Source organism: Bubalus kerabau, unplaced genomic scaffold, assembly GCF_029407905.1.
Source record: "Bubalus kerabau isolate K-KA32 ecotype Philippines breed swamp buffalo unplaced genomic scaffold, PCC_UOA_SB_1v2 scaffold_40, whole genome shotgun sequence".
NCBI lineage: Eukaryota > Metazoa > Chordata > Mammalia > Artiodactyla > Bovidae > Bubalus > Bubalus kerabau.
Window position 1 is genome coordinate 1,377,785 of NW_026577894.1, and position 15,072 is coordinate 1,392,856.

The 15,072-nt window shown below is 45.8% G+C and overlaps 1 non-coding gene across 1 annotated transcript; it reads left to right on the forward strand.

The window, feature by feature from the left end:
• The first annotated feature begins 10,222 nt into the window (after positions 1-10,222).
• LOC129640783 (U6 spliceosomal RNA) lies at positions 10,223-10,329 on the forward strand. Its single transcript, XR_008708986.1, has one exon. It is a non-coding gene; the product is annotated as a U6 spliceosomal RNA (small nuclear RNA).
• Positions 10,330-15,072: the final 4,743 nt, after the last annotated feature.

The window sequence follows — 15,072 nt, forward strand, 5'->3', positions numbered from 1 at the left end:
GTTCCCTGCCTCAAAGCCTGACATCTACAAGCTGCAGCCCCCAGGCTTTGCTGTTCTCAGTGCCTCTTTCTCGGCTCTTGACCAAAGGGAAGCACTTTGAGTAGAAGAAGAGTGTGAAGAGAGGAGTGTGAAGGGCGGGGAGAGAGAGGGGTGGGTCTTCCCCCTCCCTCCCTCCCTGCCAGAGCCTGGTCTCCACCATGGGTGCCTTCCTCTGTCATATAGCACCCACGCTGGGCGGCCCCTCTCCTATGACCACAGCTCTGGATGGGTTCTAGGAATAGCACACCCTTTCTCTTTTGTTTCTCCAGGCCCAAGGATGATGGAAGCTTCTGCTGTTAATAGTTCCCAGTGGCTTCTCCATTCATCTTGATTCTCTTTACCTTGCCCACAGTGTGAGTTAAGGGTTGAGTTGTAACCCCCGCCCCCAATTCCTATGTTGAAGTTCTAACCCCCAAGACCTCAGAAAGTGACTGTCTTAGGAGAGTGTCTTCAAAAAGGTAATTAAAGTTAAACAAAGTCATACAGGTGGACCCTAATCCAATCTGACTTGTGTCCATATAATAAGAGGCCCAGGTGGCACTAGTGGGAAAGAACCCGCTTGCCAATGCAGGAGACATAAGAGATGTGGGTTCGATCCCGGGGTCTGGAAGATCACCTTGGAGGAGGGCATGGCAACCCACTCAAGTGTTCTTGCCTGGAGAATCCCATGGACAGAGGAGCCTGGCGGGCTACAGTCCATGGGGTGCCAAAGAGTCGGACATGACTGAGCAACTTAGCATATACACAGTAAGAGAAGATTAGGACATCGGCGAGCAGAGAAGGAAGACAGTCTGTGGGCAAGGCAGCCGTCTGCAAGCCAAAGAGAGAGGCCTCAAAAGAAACCAACCCTGCCCACATCTTAATCTTGGACTTCCCAGCCTCCAGAAAATAAATGTCGGTTGTTTTTAAGCCACTCATCAATTGTGGTGGTGGCTTAGTCACTCAGTCGTGTCCAACTCTTTGTGACCCTGTGGGCTGTAGCCCACCAGGCTCCTCTGTCCATGGGATTTCCCAGGCAAGAATACTGGAGTGGGTTTCCATTTCCTTCTCCAGGGCATCTTCCTAACCCAGGGATCAAACCCAAGTCTCCTGCATTGCATACTGTTTCTTTACCTCTGAGACATCAGGGAGGCCCACTTATCAATGGCACTTTTGTTACAGCAGCCTAAACGGGCTAAGGTTCTGTTACAGCAGCCCCAGCAAACTATGACACCATGGTCAATCGTCCCATCACTAAACCACTTGTGGAGCCCTGGGGATGTGCTGGTTATATCCTTCTCGGACCTGGTCTCACACAGCCAACCTCACCAAGGACACTTATCATATGTCCCTTTATCCACGCCACGGTGTCTATCATCACATTCCTAAGTTTGTAAATATGTCAACGTTTGTGTTGTGAATGCCTGTTCCTGAAATACTGCAGGACTTACTTTCACAATAAGGTTCCTAAGCTGTTTCTAAGCGAGGAGCCAAGTGACATCCAAGTCTCTGTGTGGAGCATCTTGTCGTTTTTGGAAAACTCTTTTCACATTTTTTACATCAGCTGCTGCTGGAAGGCCTGGGGTGATGACTGAAGTCCAGAGAGCTTTTGGAGATGCTGTGTGAGAGTTTTTGTTGCTGCTTCAGTGGCTGGGAGACCCAGTGGCTGGTGAGGAAGCTGAGCAAGGTGAGCTGGAACATGTAGGGAGGCCCTGGGTTCTGCATGTAAGGAGATCTAGGGAGGAAGAAAAGATACCGCTACAGTGAGAGTTGTTAGAACAGCAGGAAAAGCTATCTAATTCAACTTATTGAAGGAATATAAAGTGCCGGGGTCCAGCCCCGGCTGAGCCAGGGTATTCGAAGCGGGGACGGCGTTGGCGACTTATTTAATTATTTATTCATCAAAGATATAAAGAGTAATAGAATAAGGATAGCTCAGTGAGGAAATTCAGTGGAGAAAAGCGGCTGAAATAAGGATAGCTCAGTAGGAAAATTCAGTGGAGAAAAGAAGCTGAGTGGCTTGGTTTACGCGGAAAATCAATATAACCCGTGACACCAGGTTAGCTCTGACCACGGAGGCCGCAGGCGCCCTCTCGAATAGCGGAAGGTGCCCCACCTTAGACACCTTCTCGAGTGGGTCTTAGAAGCCCAGGCAAATAAATGGTCGCAGAGGACATCCATGCTCCAGATGGACACTCAGCTGGAATTTGGGAGAGAGAGTGACATGGGGAGACCAAGTTTCAGTGAACAAGGCCCGCACTTTATTTTCCAAAATAGTTTTTATACCTAAAGTTGTGCATAGAGGATAATGGGGGAAGGGGTAGAGTCATGCAGCAAGCCAGGCTTTTTTCCTGTAAACTTATCATATGCAAAAGTTCAGGTGATAGACATCATCTTCCGGCCAGGAGGCCTGTTAACATTTTAAGAAACTTATCTTTCTCTAAAGGTGATTATTCCAAAGTCAGGCGCCAGCCTTCCAAAAAGCATTGGACAAAGCTGCATTTTACATTTCTATACACCCATTATATCAATCAATACACTGCCAAGGACACAGTAGGTAAGGAGTATGGAGACTTAGCAGCAAACATTGGCCCAACAAGTGAAAAACCCTTCACCAATACAATTTCTAATCAATCTTTTAACTACTCAAAGGAATCTGTGTTTAGGCAGTTTAGAACATCTGCCTCTCACAGTTGGGAGGCTCTGAACAATCACATGTGGCCGGAAAAACCTATTCAGGCAGGCTAGAGGATTTCCAAAGGAGTTTGTAGGTTAAACACTGTCACACCCAGGAATTATTAACTGGAGCTGTAAGCTAACTCTTTTTCCAGAGAGAGGTAGTGGGGGACAGCCCCCCGTAAAGTCAGAGGTGTAGGTGAAAGCACAAAGCAGAAAGTAGGCAGACTCTGGTTTTGGGGGTAGATGCTCGAGAATTTCCAGGGGGACTCCTGAGGCTCGATCCCGCCTTTGCGTATGCCGAGCCTCCTTCCTCATGACCTTTGTCATGGGCGGAGTTCCTCACGCTGGCTCCCAGCAGTGATAGAATTCCAGTTGAGCTATTCCAGATCCTGAAAGATGATGCTGTAGAAAGTGCTGCACTCAATATGCAATATGCCGGCTCCCGGCAATAAAGGGCTTCCCTAGTGGCTCAGTGGTAAAGGATCCACCTGCCAAGCAGGAGATGTGGGTTTAATTCCTGGGTTGGGAAAATCCCTGGGAGAAAGGAATGGCATTGCACTCCAGTATTCTTGCCCGGAGAATTCCATGGACAGAGAGGCTGGTTGGCCAAAGGCGGACACAACCTAGTTACTGACCAACGACAAAGTAGTGTAAAACAATTTTATAAAATCATAGGACGGGATGGGATTTATTGAGATGTCCCAGTTTTACCACCTTCCCCCTCATTCACCCCTCAACTATTGAGTCACTCCTAATAAATACATTTCTTTGTCTCCAAAGCACTTTCACACCCATATTTCATTTGAGCCTCAAGGAAACTGTGTGAGGTAGCTAGGGAGGTATTAATGTCTCCATTTTACAAATAAATGAAACTGAAGAGCAGGTAGTTGAAATGCCAGCATTCAAGGAGCTAAAAAGTGTTAGAGCTGGGCCTGGAGACTCGTGATCCTCAGACCAGGTGGGTATTGCTAGAGTTCCCATCGTTTACCCTCCCTGCTAATCTGGGCATGCGCACTAAAGACTGATGTCGCACGTGGACATTCCATCCAAAACTCACAGCGAGGAAGGACTTCTCAACATCTGGCCGTGAGCAGAAAAGGCAGAGAAAGGGAGAGAGTGAGAGAAAGACCTCATACGAGCTGAGTTTACAGGGAGCAGGAAGGGGCACACGCACTCTTATCTCAGCCCCGACTGGGCAGAGCAACACAGGAGAGCAAGCAGATGTACAGAGGCTGAGCCTCTCCGAACATTGTCCCCCTCCCGACTCCATATTCAGCTGGCAGGCCCCAGGAGTTAGGTCATCCGTTACCTCCCTCTAATGCTCTGATGGATATGTTTGCAACACACAGGGTTTCCATTAATCTGGGGAAAGTCCTACCTTAGGCTTTCACTGAATCTGAAATTGCTTCAGCCATGACTGCTGTCTCCAGTGAACTGGGTCCCTCTTCTTCCACAGAGATGCGCCACACAGGCTGCTCTCGCCTGCACCCTCCACCTGCCTATCTCTCTCTCTATGTATCTTTAAATTGGAGGATAATTGCCTTACAATGGTGTGGTGCTCTCTGCCGTACATCAATATTAATCAGCCATAATGATATATATGTATATATCCCCTTACCCTCTTGAGCCTCCCTCGCCCCGCATTCCACCTCTCTAGGTCATCACAGAGCTCCAGGATGGGCTCCCTGTGCTCTATAGCAGCCTCCCACATGTTACGAGCATACATGGGGCTTCCTTGGTGGTTCAAATGGTGAAGAATCTGCCTGCAATGAAGGAGACTCAGGTTTGATCCCTGGATTGGGAAGATCTCCTGGAGATGGGAATGGCAACCCACTCCAGTATTTTTGCCTGGGAAATCCCATGGACAGAGGAGCCTGGCGGGCTGTAGTCCATGGGGTCTCAAAGAGTCAGACACATCTGAGTGACTCTGAGAGTGAGTAAGTGTATATACATCAATGCTACCTTCTCAATTTGTCCTAGCCTCTCCTTCCCCCGCCGTGTCCACAAGTCCATTCCCTACATCTGCATCTCCATTTCTTCTCTGTAAATAGGTTCATCAGTACTGTTTTCCTAGATTCTGTATATATGTGTGGTGCATGCATCCTGAGTCACTTTGGTCGTGACTTTGGTCATATAGACCCCATAGACTGTAGCCTGCCATAATGCATATCATACATGCATTAATATACAATATTTGTTTTGCTCTTTCTGACTTACTCACCTGCTCTCTTTACTCCTTCTCTACATCTATCCATGGAGGCCCACCTTCTCCAAGAAGCTTGAGTGTTTCAACCCTCAGGGATTTTTGTCTCAGCTGCATTCCTGAAGCCATTATCATACAGACCCCCAAACTCAGCACTGAACATAGGCTCTTCAGGACTAGTTCTCTGATGAGATGTCAGCCCCTGGAGAATCAAGCTGGAATCCCACATCCTACTGAATCTATGCTCCTGCTAGTAGATCCATGCATGTTAGCTGTGACTTTTCTGGGAAAGAGTAGGCAAAACTAGGGTTAAACACAGCCAGTCATTGGAATCCAAGAGGAAAGGGGAAAGGAGTGGGAATTAATTGTCTTCCCGTGTTGGAAGTTTTCGCTGTTGTTTCAAGATCCGTGTACAGTCAGCATATTCATGTTGCTCTAGGATTAGCACAAGGTAAAAGAACAAACAGAAGCCTTCCTTTGTGCTATTTTAGGAACAAGGAAAATAAAATAATACCTTCGAAATGGAGGAACAGCCTAGCTTTCTGTCACTCAAGAATGGGCTCATAACACCTCGGCTGCAACCGTTTCAAATGGAATCCTATTACGGTGCAGAGTATATTTATCAGTGTATTTGAGGAACCCTTTCTCCTAAGTCCCCCCGGGGGAGATCCACAGGCCCAGGCAGGCTCCTCTCAAACTCTCCTATTCCACCCTGGCAGGTCCCAGGGACTCCCCCGCCCCACCACCTCTGCTCTTGGTAATTGTCACCACCACCCCAAGCTGTCAAGTGTCTCACCCCTTCCTGAGGGGCTCTGGAACCTGGTCTCTTTATGCCCACCTGTTGGACTGCACCTCACAGGCCTACAAAGCCTGCATTTGCCCAGCTTCAAGACTGACGAAAGCCTGGATTGGGCAACAGAGGGCTTCCCCGGTGGCGCAGCGGTGAAGAATCCACTAGCAATGCAGGAGACACAGGAGATGGGGGTTCGATCCCTGCACCCGGAAGATCCCCTGGAGAAGGGAATGGCAAACCCACTCCAGTGTTCTTGACCAGAGAATCCCATGAACAGAGGGACCTGCCGGGCTACAGCCCATAAAGTTGCAAAGAGTCAGGCCTGACTGAAGTGCCTTAGCATGCACACATGGATCAGGCAACAGAGACTTCAGTGGTTTGACAGATGGGGAGCTTCTGTGTCTGAAGCGAAGTCCTGGAGCGACCTCCCACGCTGTGCAGCACACACCTTCAGGACGTGGCAGCAGTCTTTGCTCCTGGTGGAGGGGGAGATTGCCAGTTACAGGGGAGTTGATGTCAGATGGGCTCATCGATTACCAGGGAAACCAACAGAAGGGCACACACCTCACCGCCCCTTTGATAAGAACAACCACTAGCTGGCGCCCAAGGCAAGTATGTAGGAAGGCCAGAGTAAGTGTAAATGAAGCAGGCACTGGTCGGGCAAGGGACGGACAGAGAGCAAGGGAACAGCCATCTTGAGTGGGCTAGTCAGCCACCACCCTTCCTGGTTGTCCCTGAAAAAAAGCTCGTAGACCCTCCTTTTAAGACTTTAATGCCCATCATGACAGGAGGAAAGACAAAATATGGGGAATTACATGCGTGTGTGTGTGCGTCCAGTGGCTAAGCTGTGTCTGACTCTTTGCAACCCCGTGGATTGTAGCCTGCCAGGCTCCTCTGTCCATGGAACTTTCCAGACAATAATACAGGAGTGGGTTGTCATTTCCTCCTCCAGGGGATCTTTCTGACCCAGGGATCAAACCTGTATCTCCTGCATTGGTAGGTAGATTTTTTTTACCACTTGAGTCACCTGGGAAGCCTGAGGAAATATACAGACTACAAATCTAACAGTCTTGAGTTTGGTCCACAGCATCTGATGATCTGGTTGAAATAACTGGAAATTTCCTTTATGTCAACATTGGGTGTTGTAAGCAGACAGGGGAGGGGGTCCCTGGAGAAAGATAATCAAGCTTGACCTCATTTTGGTCCAAGACATTTTGTGATCTAAACCTGGCCACAATGCTTGCCCTTAAACAGGTCTCAGTAATTAATGATCTTAAGGGGAGAAAGGACTACAGGCACGAAGGGAAAGCAGTCAAGAAACAATGGGTCTAGGGACTCCCTTGGTGGTCCAGTGGCTAAGACTCCGAGCTCCCAATGCAAAGGGGCTGGGGTTCCATCCCTGGTCAGGGAACTAGATCCTGCATGCCACAACTAAGAGTTTGCACGCCCCAACTAAAGATCCTGCATGCTGTATGATGTGGCCATTGAAAAAGATTGGTCCACATTAAAAAATATATACCTTAAAAAATGTTTTTAATAGAGAAATAGAGGTGAGCAAGAAATAATCAACACAGCAACAGGCCTGTTTTTGTTCTTCATTTGTCTTTAGCTCTGGGGTAAAACCATCAGTTGTGGGGGGAAAGGCTAAGCAGAAAATTCTAGCCAGGGCTTTGGAATTTAAGTCCAAGATTATATGATATATATATATATATATATATATATATATATATATATATAATATACCATTCAGCCTCCCAAATAGGTGGCATAAAGTCGGGTTGTGCCGCCACATGTGCACAGAACATAGAATTCCTATGGTTCTTTGTTAGTAGGGACTATGAATTTACATTTCAAAGCATCCATGTCTGAACAAATTGGCTTCTAATGTAGTTTGCTGTAAAAAGCCAAACTATTTAGTACAAAGGGTTATACTCATGCACATACATATAGACTACATATGCACACGTATATATTTTTTAAGAATTTTTTTGATGTGGACCATTTTTAAAGTTGTTTATTGAATTTGTTACAATATTGCTTCTGTTTTTCGTTTTGGTTTTTGAGCAGTGAGGCATGTGGGATCTTGGTCCCCCCATCGGGGGTTGAACCTGCAGCCCCTGCATTGGAAGGCACAGTCTTAACCACAGCACCACCAGGGAAGTCCCTTTTGTTTAACTCTTAAGTAAAAACAAGAAGCCATTTGGCCACAGTCTAAATATTCGGGGAAAGAAGTAAGTAGAATTACTCCTGTTGGAAATGCCACATTAATTTATTATGCATAGCATGATCAAACAAGAGGCCCCAAGACAAAACAAGCAGACTATGCTCTTTCCGAGGTAAAAGAGAAATGCAAAGATGCTAAGTCGTGGTCCTTCCTGAGAATTAATTTTGCCCCCAGGATTCTTAGCAATTAGGTCTTTTCATCTTGGAGGTATCCGAGGCAAAGGAGGACGCACAGCACCAAATCCATGGCACAGAGTTCAACACACAGTATTCTACCTGGGGATGTGGAATCAAAAACCCAGCACTGAGAAGGAGTCATGCACAGACACACGATTTATGGAGGCCATGCAGGGAAAGAAAATATATGGGTTACATATCATACCACTCTGGATGCAACCATTTTTCACACAGCAGAAACTGAAAGAGAAGATAAAGGAGAAAGACAAAGAAAAGTGGGGAGGGGCTTTCCCTGGTGGTCCAGTGGTCAAAAATCTGCCTTCCAATGCAAGGGACGAGGGTTTGATCCCTGGTGGGGGAACTAAGATGCCACAAGCCACAGGGCAATTCAGTTTGCAAGTCACAACTACTGAGCCCGGGAGCCACATCTAGAGAGAAGCCCGCACCCCACAATGAAAGATCCCACATGCTGCAATTGAGACCCACCAAGGCGATGGAAAGCTGGAATCAAGATTGCCGGGAGAAATATCAATAACCTCAGATATGCAGATGACACCACCCTTATGGCAGAAAGTGAAAAGGAACTAAAAAGCCTCTTAATGAAAGTGAAAGAGGAGAGTGAAAAAGTTGGCTTAAAGCTCAACATTCAGAAAACTAAGATCATCGCATCTGGTCCCATCACTTCATGGGAAATAGATGGGGAAACAGTGGAAACAGTGTCAGACTTTATTTTTGGGGGGCTCCAGAATCACTTCAGAAGGTGACTGCAGCCATGAATTTAAAAGACGCTTACTCCTTGGAAGAAAAGTTATGACGAACCTAGATAGCATATTGAAAAGCAGAGACATTACTTTGCCAACAAAGGTCTGTCTAGTCAAGGCTATGGTTTTTCCAGTGGTCATGTATGGATGTGAGAGTTGGACTGTGAAGAAAGCTGAGCGCCAAAGAATTGGTGCTTTTGAACTGTGCTGTTGGAGAAGACTCCTGAGAGTCCCTTGGACTGCAAGGAGATGCAACCAATCCATTCTAAAGGAGATCAGTCCTGGGTGTTCTTTGGAAGGAATGATGCTAAAGCTGAAACTCCAGTACTTTGGCCACCTCATGTGAAGAGTTGACTCATTGGGAAAGACTCTGATGCTGGGAGGGATTAGGGGCAGGAGGAAGGGGACAACAGAATGAGATGGCTGGATGGCATCACTGACTCAATGGATGTGAGTTTGAGTGAACTCCGGGAGTTGGTGATGCACAGGGAGGCCTGGCGTGCTGCGATTCATGGGGCCGCGAAGAGTCGGACACAACTGAGCGACTGAACTGAAGTGAACTGAACTGAACTGAAAGGCGATGGCACCCCACTCCAGTACTCTTGCCTGGAAAATCCCATGGGTGGAGGAGCCTGGTGGGCTGCAGTCCATGGGGTCGCAAAGAGTCAGACACGTCTGAGCGACTTCACTTTCTTTTTTCACCTTCATGCATTGGAGAAGGAAATGGCAACCCACCCCAGTGTTCTTGCCTGGAGAATCCCAGGGACGAGGGGACCTGGTGGGCTGCCGTCTATGGGGTCGCACAGAGTCGGACATGACTGAAGCGACTTAGCAGCAGCAGCAGCAGCATAGCCATAAAATAATTTAAAATATTTAAAAAAAGAAAAGTGGGGCAAGTAAAGGTAAAATCAAGAAAGAGAAGGATGGAGCCTCCTCCTGGCCACCTGGCTGACCCCTCATCAGCAACTCAGCAGCCACTCAGCATCAGCACTCTCTCAGTATCCCTGCTGTCTCCATGGTGATTTAATGTGATTCTGATGGATGTGACTAGTTCATGAACACTTCCTGGAGCTGGGCACTGTTGGTGCTAACTCCATTTTCCAGATGAGAAAACAGTGCTTCCGAGATTGTTAACAACTTATCCCAAATCACCGAGTTGCTAAAATTGTGGGATCAGGCCATTGAACCTAGGCTGTTTCAGGCCCAAACGTGTGCTCTTGGTGAGCAAAGTAAAAAATAAGATGGTGTTTAATGGAGGAGAACATGAACATGTATTGAGTACTTAATATATACCTGGCATGTGATCCTCACAACAGTCCTGCAAGGGAGGTATCATTCCCATTTCATAGATGAAGAAATTGAGGCTCAGTGCTCACTTTGGCAGCACATATACTTAAATTGGAATGATACAAAGAAGATTAGCATGGCCCCTGCTCAAGGATGACATGCAAATTGGTGAAGCATTTCATGTTTTTATGGCAGAAACCATCACAACATTGTAAAGCGATTTTCCTGCAATTAAAAAATAAAGTTAAAAAAGTATGAATGAAACAGGGAAATTTCTTTAGAAGTTGAGGCTCAGAGAGGTTAAGTAACTTATCTAAAGTTGCACTGCAAAGTCCCGGTCTGGGGCACTTCACCTCCTCTGTGTCTATGCTGAGAGTTTTGTACTTTCTCTCTGAAATAAATCCTGTTTGCTTGCTACCATGAAAAAGAAAAAGGCCAGGTCTCTCAGACTGCAAAGCCCATATTCTATTTGTTAAAAAATATATATTGTTGTTTTGCTCCTAAATTTTATTTATTTATCATTATTTATTTGGCTTCTTCAGGTCGTCACTCTGGCATGTGGAATCTAGTTTCCTGACCAGGGATCAAACCCAGGCTCCCTACAGTGGGACTAGTGTCTTAGCCACTGGACCACCAGGGAAGTCCCTCATATTCTTTCTTATTCTTTCTTCCAGATAGAATTCGCAGGAATTTCACGGATTGAACTAAGTAATTAAAAATCTCTCCTTTAGATATTTTTAGTCCTGCATATCCAAGCCAAACACCTAGTGTATTTGTCAGAATTTGAAAGAAGTCTATTAAAGACTGCTTGCAAGAAAACCACTGTATAAACTATGTTTTATAAGTTCTTCTGTTTTAATTATTTAGGTTTTCTAAAGTTTGAAGGAAAAAAAGGAAACAGAAACCAGTTTTTAATGATTTGGAATTAGGATTCATGAATACACTGGATTCTTTCTTGGTACTGGGGGAAAGCAGAGAGTAAATGTGGTGGGAAACTATGAGGGTCCAGAGATTCAGACTTTAGCCTGGAAGAGACATTAAAGAGGTATTTCAGGGACTTCCCTGGTGGTCCAGTGGCTAAGACTCTGTGCTCCCAATGCAGTGGGTGTGGGTTCGATCCCTGGTCAGGGAACTAGATCCCACATGCCACAAGGAAGATTGATCTTATGTGCTGCAACTAAGACCCAGTGCAGTGAAATAAATACTCAATAAATTAAATATTTAAAAGAAACCTCAGTTATTTAAAAAAATGCAATTCTAATTTATTTTAGAAATAGCTTGAGTGTCTGCTGGTCAACAGTAGAGCTAAGGCCAGAACCTGGGGTTTCCCAATTCTTAAACCATTGTTTTTTCTTAGACATGAACCATGAATTCCTTTAGAGAATACTCCTTTCTCCTCCTCTCTTAATCCAGATTGGGGGGGGGGGAGTGAGAAAGCTTAAAGACTATTAAAAAACAATCGATGCACGATACTGGATGCTTGGGGCTGGTGCACTGGGACGACCCAGAGGGATGGAATGGGGAGGGAGGAGGGAGGAGGGTTCAGGATGGGGAACACATGTATACCTGTGGCGGATTCATTTTGATATTTGGCAAAACTAATACAGTTATGTAAAGTTTAAAAATAAAATAAAATTAAAAAAATTTTTTATAATTATAAAACTACCTTTTAAAAATAAAGAAACAATTAAAATATCAAAAAAAAAAAAAAAAACAAACAAACCCAAACAATCAGGACATTAAGAATCAAGTTATCCTGGAAGGAGGTCAAGATGGTAACCACAGAGGCTGGAGTTAAGGGGAGGAGAACCAGGCAAGATAAGGTCTTAATCTAAAGCAATTAGAGTAAGCAGGTAAGCTTTTGTTACTTGTATTTAGCTGAACGCTGTGAACAGAAAGCTTTTTGAAATCCTTGGCTAAATCAAAACCTGGAAAGTGAGGACTTCTAACCTTCAAGAAAAAAAAGCTGAGCGTGAGACAAAAAGGTATTTGTTTTTATACTTAACTTGGTAGGGAAAAGGGAAGAAAAAACAAGATGTCAGTTCAGCTGGGTCCCAATTCGAGCCCTGGGAAGCCCAAAGCCCGCCCCTCTTGGTTTTATTTTTAAGGATAGCATTTTTTCCCTCCCTTGGCCACGTTCAGTGTGTAGGATCTTAGTTCCCTTACCAAGGATCAAACCTTCACCCCCTGGAAGCGTGAAGTCTTAACTACTGGACTGCCAGGGAAGTCCCACCCTCCCCACCTTGGTTTTTGTAAGTAGTCCTGAAGGGCTTTCTTGGTTTCTAGACTACTGAGATCTTGCTTCCATGTGTAAATTGAGTCCAATTTCCTAAAGAGATGGAAGTCAGGCTTTACATCCCAGTAATAGGGAACAAATTTGATTGGGAATGGCTGGGTTACCATCTAGTACTGACATGTCATTTTCCCCTGCCCGGGCTCAGCTTCCATCCATCCGGCTGGCTTTTCTTTCATGGTCTTATTTCTTTCCTTTCTGCCCTCTGCCCCTACTCTCCTCTCCTTGCAGGAGCAGAAAACAAGAAACTCTTCCTCTAATCTCCAGCCTGGCAGGTTTTCCCTCCCCTGGAGTCCAGGTGCCTGTAGCATTTGCTCCTCAGTGGCTTTCCCCCAAGGAGACAGCTCCCTCCTTCCTCTTCCCAAAAAGGAATCATGGGGCCAGCTGTTAAGATTTCAAACAATTATTTTTTTCACGTCTTTACTCAACATGGGAAAATCTCTGAAGTTTAAGGTGGCACTTGGCTGTCCTGTAGTGCTTGTATTTTTTTCAAGGCTTTGTTCTGTCTGGAATTTTATTATAATAACTAATGATGGGATTTCTTTAATGGTCCGGTGGTTAAGATTCTGAGCTTCCAATGCAGGGGGTCACAGGTTCAATCCCTGGTCAGGGAATTAAGATCCCACATGCCACATGGTGTGGCCAAGAAGCAAAACAAACAAACAACCACTACCACAAAAAACTAATGGGAATGAACATACCTTGATGTTTACATAATTTTAATAAATCATCTTCAAAATGATAAAACATTAGTAATCAAATAGAGATTCACTCAGTCATATCCAACTCTTTGGGACCCCACAGACTGTAGCCTACAAGGCTCCTCTGTCCATAGGATTTTCCCAGGCAAGAATATTGGAATGGGTTGTCATTTCCTCTCCCAGGGGAATCTTCGTGACCCAGGGATCAAACCTGTGTCTCCCATATTGGTAGGTGGATTCTTTACCACTGAGCCACATGGGAAGGCTAGCTTCTATCAATGATTCACACCAAAAGGTGGTTCAATGAAGCAGCTATGAGGAGGCAGTGCTAGAATTCAAAGGGGAATCAGGTACCCTTGAAACTCAAACCTAATAATAGTAGAAAACATCACCCACTCACAGCAATATACACAGATTTGAAACTGTTTCTTTGAGAATGTTTCTGTTTGGGGGGATAATTCTCTTATTTGAAGGCTCTAAGTAATGACAGGCAAACAGAGAAAATGCCTCAGTGACCTGATAGCCATGCCCTGGAGAGAGAGCTGAGAGAGGGGTCCCCAACCTCCGGGATCTAATACCTGATGATCTGAGGTGGAGCTGATGTAATAATAATAGAAATAAAGTACACAATAAATGTAATGCACTTGAATCATCCTGAAACCATCCCCACTTCTCCAATTCATGGGGAAAATCTCCTTTCATAAAACTGGTCCCTGGTGCCAAAAAGTTTGGGGATATTCAAAGGAATGTTCTTTGTCCTTCACACCCACACTGTTTGTCTTCTAACTGCCCCATCTCACAAAGCTTTAACCTCCCCTAGCGTCACATGCCTCTTCCCACTTTGAGGGGCAGGGTGCACACCAGTGTTCAGGCCTCAGGTCCTCCCTGGGCGCTGGTGATCTATCCTTCTCATCCTGGCTCTGTAAGGCGCTCCCCTAAGTTTTTCCTGCTCCCCTGTTTCTCTAGTTCCTCCTGAATCTTCCTAGATAAACCTGTCTAAATGATGCAAGAACTTTCTATCTAATGAACCTGTGGTTTTCTCCACTCTAATCACACCTGGGCCGTGTCTACCACACTCTCTCCACAGCTGCACTTGTCACTTCTGTTTCGTTTTCAGCTTTCTGTTTTACACTGGAGCACAGCCGATTCACAATGTTGTGATGGCTTCAGGTGGACAGCAAAGGGACTCGGACATACGTATTCATGTGTCCATTCTCCCCCAAACCCCTCTCCCATCCAGGCTGCCACGTAACATTAAGCAGAGTTCCCTGTGCTGTACAGTAGGTCCTTCATTATCCATTTTATTGTCAGATTTTATTTACTCCTTACTTTCTTTATGTCCCCTAAATGAATTTCCTCAAAACCCAGTTCCTCTCCTCTCAGGCCCCATAGCTAGTATTTCATTTTCACAATCACCTTGCCTCATGTAGGAGTGTGGTGGGCGGGGGGTGGGGGGGTGGGGGGCAAACTGGCGCAGTGGAGGGAGGGGGCCTTAGCCACCTGCAGTCTGCGGCCTGAACAGCCACAAGGCTCCCCCAGTGGCAGAGTGGTAGACTCTGCCTGCCAAGGCAGGAGATGCAGTAGACTCGGGTTCGACCCCTGGGTCTGAAAGATCACCTGGAATAGGACATGGCAACCCACTGCAGTATTCTTGCCTGGAAAATTCCATGGAAAGGAGGAGCCTGGCAGGCTACAGTCCATGGGGTTGCAAAGAGTCAGACAAGACTGAGCATGCACACATATCATAGACACCAATGTTGAGTCAAACATCCCAGCTCACTTTTGGAGGGTTTAATTATGCCTTAATGCTCCTTATCATAATTAAGCAGAAATAGTGATTCTAATTAGCATATTTACAGAAACCACACAAGTATGCTTCCCTGGTGGCTCAGATGGTAAAGAACCCACCTGCAATGCAGGAGACCCAGGTTCGATCC